The sequence below is a fragment of the Rattus norvegicus genome, chromosome 20 (genome assembly GCF_036323735.1).
Source record: "Rattus norvegicus strain BN/NHsdMcwi chromosome 20, GRCr8, whole genome shotgun sequence".
NCBI lineage: Eukaryota > Metazoa > Chordata > Mammalia > Rodentia > Muridae > Rattus > Rattus norvegicus.
This window is the reverse complement of record NC_086038.1, coordinates 20,935,118-20,953,697: the sequence shown is the minus strand read 5'-3', so window position 1 is coordinate 20,953,697 and position 18,580 is coordinate 20,935,118. Positions and strand designations below refer to the sequence as shown.

At 44.3% G+C, this 18,580-nt stretch overlaps 1 long non-coding RNA gene across 2 annotated transcripts; it reads left to right on the top strand.

The window, feature by feature from the left end:
• The first annotated feature begins 35 nt into the window (after positions 1 to 35).
• LOC120098946 (uncharacterized) lies at positions 36 to 17,165 on the top strand. 2 transcript variants are annotated; one of them, XR_005497748.2, is made up of 3 exons: positions 36 to 140; positions 366 to 796; positions 16,711 to 17,165. It is a non-coding gene; the product is annotated as an uncharacterized LOC120098946 (long non-coding RNA). The 2 variants fall into 2 exon arrangements; XR_010060809.1 differs by lacking the exons at positions 36 to 140; positions 366 to 796 and adding an exon at positions 2,223 to 8,920.
• The last annotated feature ends 1,415 nt before the right edge of the window (positions 17,166 to 18,580 follow it).

Here is an 18,580-nt window from a genome sequence, read left to right as displayed (position 1 = left end):
AGATTCCGGGGGTGGGGGATGGGAGGTGGGGAAAGCAACTGTCAAATTGTTGAGGTATGAGGGGTATGGACTATCAAGGAAGCCAGCTGGGTGAGGAAATGACCTGGAGATGGAGTACAGCTCACTGAGCTCTGTCCTAGGTATTCCAAAGGAAAAAGATGGGCTCCCCAGAGCTCAGGGCCTAGAGGACAGTGTAGCTAGAAGTGAGGTTAGAGATGTAGCGGGGACCAGGTTGTCTGGAATGAAGTCTCTCAGTTTACTGTCTTTCAGGGACTGTCATTTACTGAGGACCTTTATATACTCACATGTCACAATCGCTTTTCTTTTATCTCTGTTGACTGCATTTTAATATCACTTCTTTTCAGTTGCATCTAGATTATGTATGGATCCAGAAATGTTTGTTATGCCCGAGGATGGAGTTCAAGTGCAAGAGTGTAGGCCTAGATGCATGAGACCCTGGATTCCGACTCCATCCCTGCAGAAGCTTGGTTGGGTGACATAAACATTGTCACCTCAGTACACAAAGAGCAAGACCAGTCTTGGCTACAAGAAATCCTGTCTCAAAAAGAATATTATTCTGATCAAGAATCTACAGTTTCAGAAAGATTTCCTAAGAGATCAATATTATAGTGTGGATGAGAAATGGCAGGGCTGCTGTGACAGGATTCAAGATTTTATCCTGAGTGTGATAAAAGAGTGACACAGAGGACCATGCTGCCATCCTGACTCCCGTACTAAGTGTATGAAAGAGACAATTATCGGACAAAAAGAGGAGACTCTACTACTATAAGTTCAGGTGAGAGATGATAATGTGTAGAGAGATAGAGCTAACACAGATGCACGGGAGTCAGGATAGAGAGAAAATAATGAGGAGTTTCCATAGAGGAAGCACAAAGACCAGGAGGTTTTCACGGTCAGCATGGCTGCTTTCCTCTGAGCTTAGGGTACAGACAGGGGACCAGGCAAGAGTTACAGCAAAGGCCAGACTTAATTTGGGCATGTCTTGTGTATGAAAAGACTTGAATATCTAGCCGTAAACGCTGTATCCATCGCTGGAGTCATAAACCTGGAAGTGTGGGGAGCAGTCAAGACTAGAACTACACTGATTGGAAACTTCAGACATTACAATGTTTGGAACAACCGGTTTACTCTTGGTATTCTTACTATCATCCTAGAGAGTGGTTCGTGGGAGGAGAGTTGAGTTTGGGTAGCATTGTTTTAGAACAAGTTAAGTTCTGGGTTCTCGAGGAATAGAGCATTCTGGGAGTCCAGAGGGGATCCAGAATGGGCTGAAGTCCTAAGAGAGAGAGATGGATTTGCTTTATCCAGGAGTGACTACTATACACAATGACTGATCAGATAGGCTTGAGGTTTGGCATGGGTAGGAGGAACAGCAGCGCCTACCTCTATGTAAATGCTGAGGGCTGAGCAGCCACAAAGGCATCTCCTGCAGCAGGACCTAATTCAGGACTGCCCCAGAGACCAAGGATTGATGATGCAGTCAATGACAGCCAATCAGGAACTGGTGTTTAGAAGGGAAATTTTCTTGGGACCAATGGGGCACGGGTAGAGGTTAATAACTTGCTGCAGTGTTTCTCACTTGCTCCCAGAGACTGTGTTGTTGACTCCATGCTATCACACCTTCACTCCCAAAGGGCAGGTAGTGTGGGGCAGTGAGTGGTCCAGAGCACAGGCAGCAGGCCTGGACTTGGCAACTTGAGAATCATTGGTGACTTACGTGAGTGCTGTGGTCTAACGTTTGGGACGAAAGTCTGGCTGAAATACGCTCAAGAAAGAGAAAGAAGTACTGATTGGAGTCAACAACAACAAAAATAGTCAAATCTTTTGGGAGATGTTTCTCAGAAAGAAACTGGCTTTTGGCAGACAATTTTCAAGACAAAACGATGTTAAAGATGGGCGGGATGGTGGCCCACTTGCAAACCGACAAAGGTGATTTTGTAAAAAGAGAAATCCGATGAGTCGGGCGAGCCATTGATGTTGGGTAGGTGAGAGGTGGGTGGCATCTAGTGGAAGAGCAAAGGTGTTGAACTCAAACAGGATCCGAAGGGTTGACACACAGTGATAGACAGGAAGGCAGAGAGTATGGAGCAAGGGCCGTGGGAGGGTGGGAGGGGGGGACGGGAGCAGCTCTACAAATTCTCTTCCACTGCTGCTGCGTTGTTGAGAAGAACCAGAAGTGTAGTCACCAAGTACCAGGAGAACGGGGAGGGGAAAGAGGGTAGAGGGATGAGAGGACCCGCACTGGTCCTGCAAGAGGGCGAAAGAACGACTGAAACAGCAAAACACGGGAGCATCCTAGGAGCGCTCCGGGCCCACATTACATTTAAAATGAATCTCTTGGTTGAGAAGACCGATGGGTGGGTAAAGAATGTGGTGTGCAGATGCCTCAGGATGCTCATCCAAAAACGTCTGGGGGTGGGGGGGGGGTGGGGCTGGAGAGATGGCTCAGTGGTTAGAGCACTGACTGCTCTTCCAGAGGTCCTGAGTTCAATCCCCAGCAACCACGTGGTGGCTCACAACCATCTGTAATGGAATCCGATGCCCTCTTCTGGTTTGTCTGAAGAAAACGACAGTGTGCTTACATACATAAAATAAATGAGTCTTTAAAAAAAAAAAATCTGGGATTGGCAGCACAGGAGACAGAAATAGAAGGACCCCTGGGGCTTACTGGACAGTTGGTCTAGCTGAATCTGTGAAGGCTGGGTTCAGTGAAAGACTGTGTCTCAAACAATTTTTATATTTTATACCAAATACTAGATGTTAAAAGTCGTTTACTTTTTCATTGTAATCTAGGGTGAAAGGCTTTTTTAAAAAAGTGTTTCCTATGTCCCAGGCTACCTTTGAACTCATTATGTAATCAAAGAAAGCCTTGAACTCAGACTCCTCCTGTCTCTACTTCCCAAGTGCTAAGGTTGTAGGCATGTATCACCAGGCCTGGGCGAGTGTAGCTCGTGAGAATTTTGGTGAAGGTTGACCTTTCTCGCATCCACAAACCCCTTTTACCCAGACAGTTTTGGCTTGTGGTACCCATCTGACACATTCTGTCCATCAGAAGACAAGCAGAAGCAGTCTAAGTGTGGATTCTGAGAAAGTTTTTTCCTTTCCTCAGAAAACAAAAGGCACAGACTGGTTAGTCACTTCCCTTTAACCCTGTGTCCTTCTTCTTCTCCTTTTCGCTCTCTTCCTTTTCTGTAGAGAAGACAGGCAGCCTCAAGATGATGCAGTGGTCATCTTGGGACCATGAGGGCCAGTGTGAAACTGTACCCACATCCAGAGTGACAGGGCAGAAACACACAACTTGACACAAGCTAGCATCATCTGAAGCTCTCACATCAAGTGAGAAAATGCCTCCGTAACTCCCAGCAGTAGGACATTTTATTAATGAATGATCAGTGAGGAAGGGCCCAGCCCACTGTGTGTGGTGCCATCCCTGGGCTGCTGGTTCTGGGTCCTATAAGAAAGCAGGCTGAGCAAACCAGTAAGCAGCATCCTTCCATGGCCTCTGCATCAGCTCCTGCCTCCAGGTACCCGCGCTGTTTTGAGTTCAAGTTCGACTTCCCTCAGTGATGGATTGTTACCTGGAAGTGTAAGCTGAACTAAGCCCCTTGCTTCCCAAATTTCTTTGGTCATGGTGATTCATCACAGCCATAGAAACCCAAACTAAGACAATGTCTGAGTCTCTGGTAGAGATGCTGATCCCCATCGAGCCCTGTTTCTACCCCTGGAATTCCTATCTAGGGAGACAAATCAACTCCTCTCTTAAAGTCAACACATTAGCTTGGCTTTCTGTTTTTCAGCTTGTTACAGCCTAAGGCATAGAGCTACATTCTAGCAAACACAGAAATGCTATGCCACTGGACCACAGCAACTTTCACAGACTAATTCTGACACAGTCTCTTGCATCGGCTCCCCAGTACTGGGGTAACGGTTCTGTGCCAACGTGCCGGACTCCACACACAATCCCATGAAACCTTTCAACCTTTGTCTCTATTCTTCTCTTATCCCACTTAACTCCATGTGTTTAATATTTTATTTATACTTCAGTATTGCCCTTTTCTCTTCTTTGGAAGAAGGCAACACGTGAGCAATTTGGAATCTTTGCTCTCTTGTTCCCAGACTATTACCATACTTCTACATCCTTCTGGGTGTTCTCCAGTAGACCATCATGTCGGTCTCCTGAGTTACAGGCTCCCATGATCTTTGGCAGGGTATCCAATGTCTGTCAAGACCTTGCTTCCTCTGGTTCCTATGTCCTCATTTCCCACTGCTGTTCCCATCTGAGTTACTTTTTTCTTACCTTGATGAAAAACTATGACCAAGTTCCTTGGGCTAGAGTTCATGATCATCACGGCAGGGAATGCGGAATGGGGCAGGCAGGCACGGCGCTGGAATAGTAGCTGAGAGCTTACAACTGGTCCGTAAATAGGTAGAAAGAACTAACTGGGAATGATGAAGGAATCTGAAAGCTCAAAGCCCACGCCTCAGTGACACATCTTCTCCAACATGGCTGCACATCTGAACCCTTCCAATTAGTCCCACCTCATACAGACCAAGCATTCAAATATATGAGGGCATTCTTGTTTAAACCGTCACTTTCTAGCCCCAGGTCCCCATAAGATTGTACTCATACCAGTGTATTGAGACCAACTTCAAAAGCCCCTATAGCCTTCCACAGTCTCAAAACAGTTTAGGAGTCCATATGCCAAGGCAGGTAGAAATCCATGGGAGGCCTCCCTTTCTCTGAGGAGAAAGGGAAAGGGAGATAGGGGAGGGGAGGGGATAGGAGAGAGAAGAACTGGGAAGAGAGGAAGGAGGGGAAGCTGTGATTGGGATGTAAAAACAATTAGTGACAAAATTAAAAGAAAAAAGAAAGTGAAAACTAGGGAAGTGTCCTGTAAACATTTCTGTACAATGCAAAACCTCTTTTGAGTATTCAATTTATTTATTTGTCATAGAAACATTAGAGTCACCAATTATGGAGAATATGAATATATATATATATTCAGAGATGATCTCTTAATTGTAACTCCAGTAAAATTAAAAAGCAAAGCATAGGCTTTCAATATACAATAGCAAAGAACACATATTGCCATTCCAAAAGGGAGGTTTAAGGGCACAGATGAAATACTGGACCAAAGCAAGTTTGAAAACCAGCAGATTAAACTCCAAATCCTTTAACTTCATGTCTCGTGTCAAAGGGCTTAGATGGCCCCACCCTTCCAGCTTTGCTAAGTCTTTCTCTTGGGCGGGTTCCACTCTGTCTGCAGATTTTCTTGGCAGACATCCTACAGTTCTGACGTCTCCAGCATCTTGGGGTCCTCAACATAATCTAAATGTCACTTTCACAGCTTCACAAATGGTCTCCCTGAGCCTCCACTCCAGGGACTCCCCTGGCCTCAGCTGCTTCCTGTAACCTTGGACGAAGAGTGTACAATCCAATGATCCTTGTATCCTTCCTTACTCTAAAGCCAGAACCACTGTGGCTGAAGCTTCTAAGCTTGGCTGCCTGATGGGATGGCGCCAGCCTCACTCCTTGAATTGTATTTCCATAAACATTGATTCATTGCTTCTTTTTTTAGAACCAGAGAGTTCCTTAGACTTTTCCTTTCAGAGGTTACAGGGTCAGTTAGGTGGGGGTCACCCAATGAAAGTACCTCTCCCTTTATTCCGTTTTGTACCAGGCACCTCCTTGTCTCTTTCCTCAGAACCTTTGGCTCCGACTTTAAATCTCCTGGTGCTATTCTTCTTTACAAACTGTACATCTCGTATCTCTTTTTCATTTTAGCTCTGCATAAGAGTGATCACTAATACCCAATAGATGGAGGCAATCTTGAAATCTCTTCTGCCAATAAAATTACTCAAGAATGCTCCAATTTACCCTCAGACATATTCTTAGGACAAGAGCCCAAAGCAGTCATATTTGTAGCCAAATATCACAACTATGGTCTCCGGGCAAGTTGCTAATATCATCCCCCTTTAAAATTATAGAGAGAATCTCTTATGCAATGTAAAGAAGCATCATCTGTCAATAAAATGTTGTTGGCATATTAGCTTGGCTAGAAAATAGGAAGGTCAAGGTTCCAGTACAGAAAGAGGGTTTTTGAAATAGAGTCAGGTGCAGGAAGTTCACCCTGAAACTCTGAGGAGACAGTTACATGAAACTGAAGGATAGGTAACCATCCACATGGTACTCATAAAATAGGATAAATGGGTTAAATAAGTTACAAATTAGTCAGGGAAGAAGCCAAAGCTTATGGCCTCAGCACTTATTCACATATAATTAAGTCTTAGAGTTGTTATTTTTGGGAACAAAGAGGCCAGGTGGAAAAGCCTACAGCTATAGAAATCTCTTGCACTGGGCCTCCATAGTCTACATTGCGCTTAGCTTTATTGTCTTCCAAGCTCTTATTAGCATGCCTCATTAAGCCTTGATTACAATATTCTACTGCTTTCTAGACCAAAGTCTTCATGTTTCTCTACAAAACAGCATGGTCAAGCCTTCCACAGCAATACCTCAATGTGAAAGCTAAGCTTTCGTCTAAGTTGTTTTTCTGTTGCCATGACAAAATACCATGACCAAGGCAACTTACAGAAGGAAGCATTTTATTTGGGTTACAGTTCATGACCCTAGGGGGCATGGCAGCCAACAGGAGAGTATGGCTCTAGAAGTTGAGAACTTACATTTGACCTACAGAGATAAGATAGTGAGAGCTGACAGGCAATGGTGTGGGCTTTTGAAACCTCAAAGTTGGTCCCTATTGACACACCTCCTCCAACAAGGCCACACCTCCCAATCCTTCCCAAACAGTTCTACCAACTGGGGACCACTTATTCAAACATGTGAGCCTATGGGGACCATTCTCATTCAAACCACCACCCTCCATTTGGAAGTGGAAACTTACTTTATATTTGTGTTTATTTGTATTGTAGTTGTGTGTTTTATGTGTGTTAATGGTATGTTGTTTAAAATGTACATATAAGTGTGTGTTTGTGCATGTGTGTGTGTGTGTGTGTGTGTGTGTGTGTAATCTGCTCTGCTGCTTCTTCCTGTGAACTCTTACTCATATCTGAATACTTCCTCTCTAGTCCCCCCCCCATTATGAAACTGTCACATTTTCCTCTACTTTCAAGATCCTCTTGCTAACGGCAATTATCACATTTCAATGATATAGATATTTCTCTGTTTTTGCATGGTATGTGTGTATCTGATTTGGGTGCCTGATGAAGACAGTGTACAGTTCACGGTATCTTTGGGGGGATCTTACCAGTTCATCACCCACTGTATTTGTAACAACCTTATTGATTAGGAAGCTTGTCATGGTTAGTCTTGGTGACTTGAAACTGGAAGGAGAAGCTATTATTAGAGATGGTGTGTTTATGGCCACTAGATCCATGATAAGCTATTAAGAGGTGAAGGAAGGCACACACACACACACACACACACACACACACACACACACACACACCTATATGTACATTTTGAGCATTATAAAATCAACAAATGTTAGACACACAACACTTCCAAAGCGGGGTGATGGTGTATTTTAAGTATTCTCAGAAATATATCTCGGCCCACTGGCTAATGAGCTGGTAGTCACACTTTTTTGTGACTGTTTCTTACTCTCCCAACTAAATCCAAGTCATGCTATGTGAGATAAGGAATCACACCATCATTCAACACTGGCTCAAGCATGACCCTCTCAATATGTCTGCAATGTAGGAGGGAGAAGAAGTATTACATCATAGGAACAACATCCATTCTGTGTGATACCCTGAAATAGCATGCCTCTGCTTCCTCTTGATGTCTGTTTTGTGGAATTTTGTTTGATTATCTCCATATATGGCTAAGTTGGAAGTCATGTGACCCTGGGCCCTTGGCAGGACTCAAACACTTGAGAAGCCACAATAGGGAAAAATGGAAGTGATTGACAGGCTTTTGTCAGAGTGGAACATTGAGTTAGTTCTGAAAAAGCCAAGGGGTTTTAACAAGCTTTGTCCTGCCCCTGGCTTTGAGCAATTCACTTCATGATCAAGTTCTAGAACCTGGAGACAGTTTAGCAGTTAAGAGTATTTACAGCTCTTGAAAAGGACCTGAGTGCAGTTCCTAGTACTCACAGCAGGCAACCACAAATTCCTTGGAACTGCTCTATGGGATCTGAAGTCTTACTTGGCCTTCACAGACATGGGCACACACACAGTGACAGGAACACATACACATAAATAAAACCCAAAATGAATCTTAAATAAAAAGAAAACAAAAAAGTTCTAATGGAGACACAGTGTAGGGACTATTAATCACACCTTTTTGTTAGCAGCTAGTACAAAGTTGCTGGGACAGATGACCTGGAAAGCAAACGTGTCCTTGTAGGAGAGTCAGCCTGACAGCACCTCACTGCTATGTGATTCTGCCATTGTCATGTATGCCAGTGCTGAAGCACACTCAGTGCATCTGTGATATCAGTAGAAATGGACTGGAAATACACATATACATATATCCACATGCTAGTGGCCCAAGAAACAGAGGTGTAACAAGGAAGCACAGTAGATTTTCTTTGTGCTTTAAAAGCTCAACTTCCATGTGATCATGCCAGCTTGGTGCTTGTATGACTCCAGCTATGAAAAGGAAGAGGTTAGCAAAAAGATTTTCTTCCCTTACACCAGGTCTTTGGGGTTCGTTTTTTTTTTTGTTATTGTCATTTTCACCACTAGAGTAAGAGTGGGCAGCATAGGGTGGAAATAGTCTCACACTAATTTTAGAGCATTTGCATAGCATTCTTAGAACAGGGTCTTTCTGTGACCTCACTGAAAGGAGCAACTGGACAAACAGGAACAGAACAGAAAGATGACGTTCTTGTGAGGCTCTTTCAGAGTTTGCTGACACTTCATACTGTTCTGTAAGGTATACCTGAAAAAGCCCATTTAGGGCTCCTTTATATATATGTGCATATATATTATCTAATATGAAAGGTTATTAAGCAGAGCGATCATAACCTATTTCTCTCTATATATACATATATGTATATATATCATCTTTATGTCTATCTTTATAGTAGATGTAAATTAGGTAAAAATGTATAGATATCTCGAAAGATTGTCCTCTGTTTAGTAACCTCTTGGATAAAACTAAATTGTTACAGAAGATGCTTTTGTGACAGTTAATCATGACTATCAATGGGATTTAGGATCACCTAGGAAGCAAACCTCTGGGCAAGTCCGTGAGGGAGTTTCTAGGTTAGATTAACTGATGAAGGAAGACACATCCTAAATGGGCTTGGTGTCTCAAACCAAGTCACAGGGAGAGAGCTAGCTGAGCCGCAGCACCTGTGCTTTTTAACCATGGATGCTCCGTGTCCTGCCGCCATACCTTCCCCACTGTGATGGACCGTATTCTCAAATCATGAGCTGAAACAAATCCTTTCTCCCTTAAGTTTCTTTTGTTGGGTATTTCACTGTAGCAAGAAAAGTAAGGGCTACAGTTTCAAGCTCTTGTAAGTTCATGGCAACAGTTTGTGTGTTGACTGGAGCTGAAGAGAATAGAACTATTTTACTACTGCAGGTGACTACCCATCCTGGTAAGTAGGACAAGAAAGATGGTTCCTTATAGACTCTCTGTGTGGCTTAGATATGTAGGAGAGTAGCAGACATGTTGGATGGGCTGGTAAAATGTCTCGAAGCACTTTGCTCTTTTGTGTGTGTTTGAATGAAATGTAATCTCAATGCTATCTCCTATGTGTTAACCCTCTTCAGCCTCCTGTCACATAATATGAAAGTTTTTTTAAAATTCTCCCTTTAAATGCATTAAGGCTGCCTAAGAAACTCCCCCAACCCCCATGAGGACTCAGGAAGTTGTGAACAAATGCTAGCAGAGAGCTTCATTATAGAGCATCCTGCAAAAGGGACTGGCTCTCCTCAGACCACCTATCTGAATATACAGGTAAACTTTTGTTTAACTCTGAGTTCTTGGTGCCAATCAGAACTAGGTTTTTTTTATTATTATTATTAAATTTTATTAAAGTTTTGTCAAAGCTGTTCTCTTGGACTGGAAATTTGCCTGCTGAGTTTTTGCCCAAGGCAGATTTTAATGGCTAAGCTCCCCAGGCATCAAAAGAAAAAGGAGTTAGAGAGAAGGTTTTTCCCAAAGGGTGACAGCCAGCTCTCCTCCAGAAAAAAAAAAATCCACAGAAGTATCACAAGTGAGGAGAGACTGGAGGTCCCCTGACAGCCACCTGGAGCTAATCACTCCTCCCTCTTTGCCACTTTGGCACCAACATTTCTCGCCCTTCGAAGTTTCTCATTCCCCTGCTCAAAACATCGGGAGGGTGGGGCTAATTTCCCCACGCCAGCCCACTCCTTCGTGTTGCATTTCCTTGTAGTAATTTATTTACTTTAGACTCGAGCTGGCCTTTGATTGCTCAGTCATTCATTTCTCCCGTTCCGATTCTCGAGTGACATACCTGAAGACAGAAGGGATTAAGATGAACTGTCCCGATGAATTCCAAAGGATTGTGAGAACATTGGAGTTTCTCCCTATCGACCAGACAAGCCACTGCCCATGCCTTCCTCTCTCTGCTGTCATTATCTTGCCACGGGTATGATTTTAATTAGAAGAGAAAGACAAATGTGACCTTGGACAATATTCCGGGTGGATGCTACTGAGCACAAGTGTACCAGTTATGTTTGAGGGCCCCTCCTTAGGAATAGGGGTCATTCCAAGCTGAAAGGGAAGGGACTAAAATCTACACATTCTGTTTACAGGAAGTCTTTAAGACTTGTGCCCCCTACCCCTCCAGACCACAGCTTTTGACTCCTATGAGACATGAAACAGTTCCCAGGAGATTTCATGTCAGCGATGGTGATCTCTTACTAATCACAGCCCGTTTTCAGTACCCCTGATCAGAAAACAGAGATTCTATTCATCCATTCATTTTTTGAGACGGAGTTTTGAGATGGGTTGGCTGTCCTGGAACTCCCCCTGTAGAGCAGACTGACCTCAAACTCGCACAGATCTGCCTGCTTCTGCCTCCCAGGTGCCTGGATTAAAGGGACTTTAAGAACTTGAGTCTCCAAAGGACCTTACACCAGAGAAACACCCTCCTCACCACCAGGGGCTAGAACTACCAGATGTGCACAGTGTTCTGAGCATACCTATTAGGCCATTTCTTAGGGCAGTTGAAGGATCTTTCTAGATCTTCTGTGTTTTCAGGACCATTCAGTTTGTTGACACTGTAGTACAATGGGGCTTGCCAGCTTCCAGCACTTGTAGGGTTCTCTGGAAGGTTTTATTTTAGTTGTCGTCTGTTTTCCCTGTACTTGAATAATCCCCGCACCCCACCAGCCAGCACCTACCTGCTCCCTTCTGCTTTAACTACCTTTTCCCTGATTATTTAACGGGCTGACTACCATGTGCCTATCCTGGTGACCCCCCCCCCCAGAGCTCCCAGGGAGTAAACCACCAACCAAAGAGGACACATGGTGCGGCCCATGGTTCCAGCTGCATATGTAGCAGAGGTTGGCTTTGTTGGGCATCAGTGGGAGGAGAAGCCCTTGGTCCTGTGAAGGCTCGATTCCCCAGTGTAGGAGAATGTCAGAGCAGTGAAGTGGGAGTGTGTGGATGGGAGGGGAAGCACCCTCATAGAAGGGGGATGGGAGGGGGAATAGAACAGAAAAGTGGATAACATTTGAAATGTAAATATATAAAATATCCAATAAAAACCGAAAATGGGGGAAACAATAATTAGATATCTGTTCTCTCTGATGGTCTCAGGCGACACCCGGGAAGGATTGGGGGTCTCGAGCCACAGGTTGAGAACCACTTCTTTAGCTGCTTCAGTGGTTACTGATCCTGCATCTTTCAATGGCTTTGCAAAAATCTCAGCCACTCTGCATTCGGGTCTTTCTTCTGCTTCCTCCTTTTTCCTCCTGAGATTCAGCTGCCTGGGTGTTGCCTGTTTTGCATATAGGGGTGGTCTCCCTGCACACGAAGACAATTGCCATCTGCCTTTGTTTTACGTGGACATTTCAACGTGTCATTCAGATGCCACTGAATAAGAAGATTGTAACTGGACACTGATCCTGTCTGCACTTCGGACTTCTGTCCAACTTACAAAAATGGTTACTGACATAGACACATCACTGCCGATTTAAAAGTAAATTATTTATTAGCTGACCCATGCATACTCAACCTACTATTAGGTGAAGGTAGTTTTAGATCTAGGGTTCTTAAAGTAACACTACTGAAAATGTTCATTCATTTATACATCAAGACAGTTTTTGTTTCAATATGTTTGTTAAAGATATTTGTTTAAAAATATCCTATTTTTGAAAATGTTGCAAAAGCCATTGATCTAGATAATATGTAGAGTTGGATTTTTATATTTAAAATTTTGATTTTGTGTGTGTGTGTGTGTGTGTGTGTGAGCAGTTGCACACATGTTGTGTGTGGGTGGACGTCAGGGGATAACTTCTTCTCCCATGTGCGGCCTGGGGATTGGATTCAGGTCATCATGCTTGGTGTCCTTTACACACACCCTACTCCCACCCCTGAGCCATCTCAGCGGCACAGAATTTGGATTCTCATTTATGGTGTTTGTACGAAATTCTCTCTTGACTATAATGTTTGTATTTTAACTGGAGGGAGAGGCATACCTTTGCTGCTAGTTAGTTCTATGTGGCAAGCACCTAGTTCAGTACCCAGTGGCTCTGTGGGATAGACCTTCAGGAACCTAGTTCAGTACCCAGTGGCTTAAGGCTTTTTAAAAATAATTAATAATTTGATTTAATAATAATTTTTAAAGATTTATTTATTTTATGTACCCTGACTTAATGCACACCAGGAGAACACTTTGGATCCCATTACAAATGGTTGTGAGCCACCATGTGGTGGCTGAGATTTGAACTCAGGACCTCTGGAAGAGCAGCCTGTGTTTTTAACTGCTGAGTCATCTCTCCAGCCCCATCTCAAGGCTTCTTAAAGCAACAATCCCCAGTGATCCCCGTATCTCCACTTCATGCCAAACTGAAATTACAAGTGCAGCAACCATGACTACTTTTACATAGGTGGTGTGGATTTGAACTCAGGTCCTCATGTTTGCTCAGCATGAGCCATCCTCCCAGCTCCCATGGCATAAAGGTCTGGGGGGGGGTCGGGGGGGGGGGACGACACTTACTGTAGCTAAGCCCTTAGCTCCTCCTAATCCTCTATCTCGCTGATCTGGTTATATGGTTCTAGACCACAATGCAGCTCATCCAAGGCCATGTAATGTCTGATCTCAATTTTGCAAAAAGCAAATTAAAAAACAGTCTTAGTTTTGCACCTTGGAGTGAAGCGGATACGCATGTCTGACAGGATTATAAGCAGCTCAGATCAAAGTATTGATCACGAGTGGGTACATTATCTTCCAGTGGGAGGATCAGGTTGGACAAGACAATCTATTATTGCCTTCATCAACAGGCCCACCGACGAGCCATTGACCCGACTGACACCAACTTCCGCTTGTCGATTTACTTTAGCTGTAAAGCACACAGCAGCGCACTGCACTTCCGTGTCATTTCTCCGGAAGGAAAGGTTGAGGATGGTGGCTTCCCAGGTTGATACTCTTCCCTGCCCCCATCTCAGGCACTTCCTTTTAAAAGAGAGACAAGAGATCACATTTTTCTCTCGCTCAAGTGAATCTCTTCTTCCCACCGGGTTCCTCCCCTACTTCCATGCTGACTTTTGTTGTCTGTCTGGACATCACCATCGTATTTCATTAGTGTCGCCTGCCTCAATGAGGGGGAGGAGTGTTTTATGTGAGCAAGGGCCACTTGCCAGCGGCTACAACACTCAGGAATATGTCCTCTCCTCTCTGAGCAACCACTAACTCCATTAAGTCCGTTCCTCTTCAGGGAGAGGGGCGGAGACTTATAAGCCCCACCCCCAAGCGTGATGGAAAGTTGACGGGCCCAGTCTTATTCAGGGAACCACTGCTACTAGGAGTTCGTAGATGCGTCAGTCATATCATGTCTGGAATAGCTCTTCTTGCAGCACAGTACTCCTTCCAACCGGCTCATTCTGACCCCTTCTTCCATGATGTCGAGCCTTGGAAGAGGGTCATATAGATGTTGTATTTAGGGATGGGCACCAGACACTTAAGAGCTTCTCCCTTACCAATAGAAGCATCTATGACCATGGCTGAGAGCAGTAAAATCTAGCCTGCTTTAGTTTGTTTTTTTTTAAAGATTTATTTATTTATTATATATAAGTATACTGTAGCTGTCTTCAGATACATCAGAAGAGGGCATCTGATCTCTTTACAGATGGCTGAGCCACCATGTGGTTGCTGGGAATTGAACTCATGACCTCTGGAAGAGCAGTCGGGTGCTCTTAACCGCTGAGCCATCTCTCCAGCCCCTTAGTTTGTTTTTTTTATTTTGTTCTTTGAGATAGGGTCTCACTGTGTAGCTATGATTGTCCTATGTAGATCAGGCTAGTCTCGAACTCACCAAGATCTACCTACCTCTACCATCCAAGTAGGAGGATTAAGTGCATGTGCCAATTACACATAGGTAGCCTTTTCTTAAATGAAGAGTAGGGCTGGTGTCCATCTTTCCTTCGTGAATGTCAAGAACACGGTTTGCCACTGGTGTTTGCTCACAAGTCTAGCCTGACTACTTGGTCTTGGCAGGCACCAGAGTTCAATCTCCTCAAGTAGTTTATATCAAGTAGTACGAGGCAAACGGTGTCCTAGTTTCATAAAATAGAACCAGGAAACCTTAGAAAAATTGAAAGGACCCTTGAAATCCCATTGTCCAGTGTTATGACTATCCCATGGGCTCAACCTGGCTCATAGACATTTTTAGTTTGACTTGTAGTGTTTTTATAGCTTTGGGATAAAAAACAAAAACATGTGCTATTTACTGAGTACCTACTGTGTGCCCCTTCCTGGGTCTCTTATGGGCGCTGTGTTGTGTAAGTCGGGCATAATCTTAGAAAGTGCATTACTGCTACTTTGTATATATGAAAAGAAAGACCTATTAAAGAGCTACCCCGGTACTGAAGTTAAGAGGCAGACCTGACATGAAATTTGAACCGGGACTGCATAAGTTCAGAGCTCACCTCCCTGTCAGCAGCAAGAAATGATTTGCCGGCATTTTTTTAAGAGCCAAGGGATTTTACGTAACCATGGAATCACTGCTTTCTCTTGAATAAGTGTAGGTCACAGAAAGAGGACTGGAGGGATGGCTCGGCTAGTAAAGTGCTTGACAGACAAGGACGTGTACATTGAGTTTCCCGAATTCACAGAGGGAAGCTAGCTGTATACACTTGTAATCCCAGCACTTGAGAAGGCAGTGACAGGCAGATCCCTGGGGTTCATTGACAACCCAGAGTATCTAACTTGGCAGGTTCTGGGCAAGTGAGAGACTGTCTTCCAGGATCTGAGAACCGAGAGCTGAGGTTTCCCGGTTGTCAGTGCCTGCACACATATGAACATATATGTAATCACACAAGGTATGGCAAAAGTCCACAGGCGATGAGAATATTTAACTCTCTTTTTTTTGTCTTTTCTTTTTTTTCTGGAGCTGGGGACCGAACCCAGGGCCTTGCGCTTGCTAGGCAAGCACTCTACCACTGAGCTAAATCCCCAACCCCGAATATTTAACTCTTAAATTTGCTTACTTCCTTAAAAAATGGTTTACATCTCTCATATCCATAACTTCTGGATGTGTTTCGGTATTTATAAGTCCTGACCTATTCAATGGTTCTTAGTTAGGGTGATTTATGCCTACCCCCACCTCACCCCACTAGGTAGGATTTTTGGCAATGTGTGCGAACATGTTTGGTCATAACACAATAAACAGATGTCACTGGCTAGAGGTCAGGGATGCTGCAAACATCTACAGAATTTTCTGGTCCAAAATATTGGCAATGCTAAGGTTGAGAAATGATGGTCTAACTCAACTCCATTTCATTCATGAGAAGGGGATGGAGAGAGGGCTAGCCAGTTAAGAGCGCTTCCCTCTCTTGAAGAGGACCAAAGTTCTGTACCCCACACCTATGCTGAAAGTGTCAACCATGTGGAGCTCTTGATTCCAGGGCATCTGACATCTATCCCTGCATATCCCTAAGTCCACATACACATACTTTAAAAAAAGTAATAGATCATATAAAAGGAAAGAGATTTCAATGGTTGTGAATTGCCCTAGTCCCAAAGGAAGTCGGTGTTAAAAGAAATGAGATTCTACATAGCGTCACCCTTCCTGATGTCTCATCCTGAGGGTCACAGGCTGTGAGCAGAGATCCTTATCAATAACATTTTTATAGTTATCAATAACGTTTTTATAGTTTGCTTTCTTAAGGTGAGATAAAGAAAAAGCCATGACAGTAGACGTGGAAACCCTCATTGTCTAACACAACGGATAGAAGACTTGCTAATTAAGAATCTTCTAATTAGCCGTAAGTGAGAAATGCTAAGGCTTCAAAACCAACTGCTGGGACCCCATTATAAATCACACCCTTTTCTTAGCACCTGTAAGGCACCAGTGTCATATAAGGTGCACATAGTGGACAGGGGGATAGCTCTGCTTCTCTCCTTAACGCATTTGATCTACAAGGAGAAGGCCACCGAGCATTTGGTTGTGATTCAATCAATGAAGAAGGCTAGGAAATTCACAGAACTGCTCTAAACTGTATCCTTTCTTGTGGGTTTGAAGCTTTGCAGATGAGACAGCAGTTTTCATCAAATCTCTGAACTTTGCTTGCATGGTTGTCGTGGCTCAGTAGCCTTGTTTTGCGGGAGGATGCTTCTGCAACTTCTCCGAAGACCTGAACTAGGGAGGACGCTTCTGCAACTTCTCCGAAGACCTGAACTAGGGAGGACGCTTCTGCAACTTCTCCGAAGACCTGAACTAGGGAGGACGCTTCTGCAACTTCTCCGAAGACCTGAACTAGGTCACCAGAAACTGCTGCCTTCATTTCCAGGCTCCGCAAGGGAGAAGACACAGCTCATGACTCCCCACACACTCGCTGGATGGAGTACCGGGCTGTAGCCTCCACATTCCACACTGCTAGTATTTTCTCTACCAAACTCTTGTTGACAAATGAGAGTAATACATTACCCTACACAGTCAAATAAATACTCTAATCGGACAGCTCCAGGTTGCCAGCATTCTGATGGCTTCAGAGTCTTTCCATCTTCATAACTGTCCTCCTCCTTCCGGGGGAAGTGTCTGGCAAGCACAAGACTGGCAGCTCCGGGTGTCACTTCCGTCCTTGATGGTTTGTAGTAGGAGAAAAAGATACTTGCTTTCTTTTGGGTACATCTTGTTACTTGCTTTGTTTACACAGGAACCTTTCCAAAGCTTTTCCCTCCCCACCCCCACAGGCCGCTGACCGGCTGTAACAGATAAGTCAACATGAGACAGCATCAGACTCTCCCATCAGCTAAGGGCAAGGAGTTAGCAGTCTGGGTTTAATAAAACATTTGGCTATGAAGAGGGGAGTTAACCACAAGCAACCAGGGTTCTTTTCACCGAAAGAAAAGAGATAGCTGGGGTCAGGACATCAACAGGGAACCTGGGAACTATTAGGATTTCTGATGCTGCCCACCTTATGTTGGGGCAGGACAGAAGCCCTTCCCTAACCCTGTGGGTGACATTCCAAACAATAGAGGCAGGCAATTGAATAGCTAGAGTCTTAGGTCAATGTTACAGCCCACGCTAAACTAAATGGAGAAAGGGCTAAAAGTGGGTTAACCTTCACTATTCGCAGGAAGCCCAGGGTAGCACATGCTGGTGTGGCAGTGCTCCGGGGACAGAGAGTGCTGGTGGCTGATTCAATAGTGGAATTTGTGTCTCTCTTGGTTGACCAAGGAAGGCCTGCGTTGTCCTCACTTTTTCCCCTCATGGTGCTTCATGACGCTTTGAGGGGGTCCCAAGAAGTCCATTTTCAACTGAGTCTCCCAGACCGAGACTGGTGAGGAGCCCACGTGAGGGGGGGTGGTCAGAGCGTAGCCTTTTCTTTTTCTTGTTTTGCTTTTTCGAATCAGACTTTCTCTATGTAGCCTTGGCTGTCCTGGAACTTGCTCTGTAGACCGGATTGGCCTCCAACTCAGAGATCTGCCTGCCTATGCCTCCCAGGGGCTGGGATTAAAGGGATAGGCCATACCACTCAGCTAGCTTTTTCTGCTGGGTCCATTTAGCCTGTTGCCCAAAATATCTGGATTTGGAGTTGCTGTGTGTAAGGACACCTAAATGAAGTTGCTAAGTATGGACACCTGAGTGCCGAAGACTGCATTCGAACTACCATTTACCCATTGAGGACTTAGTGAGTTATATACCTTCCCCAAGTTCTAATGAACATGTCTAACTAGGAAATGTAGATAATGCCCACCCTCTGTTAATTAACTGAGACTACATACAGGGTGGAAACATGTGGAACAAGGATAAGACCTGTTGTCAGTCTCAGTGGGTGGCAACTCAGAACGTTGTCATCGGGGACATACGCTAGCATTCTAGAATGTTTCATATCCAATCAGCTAACACACCACAGTCACCAATTCAATGTCTGTGATCAGTCAAAATC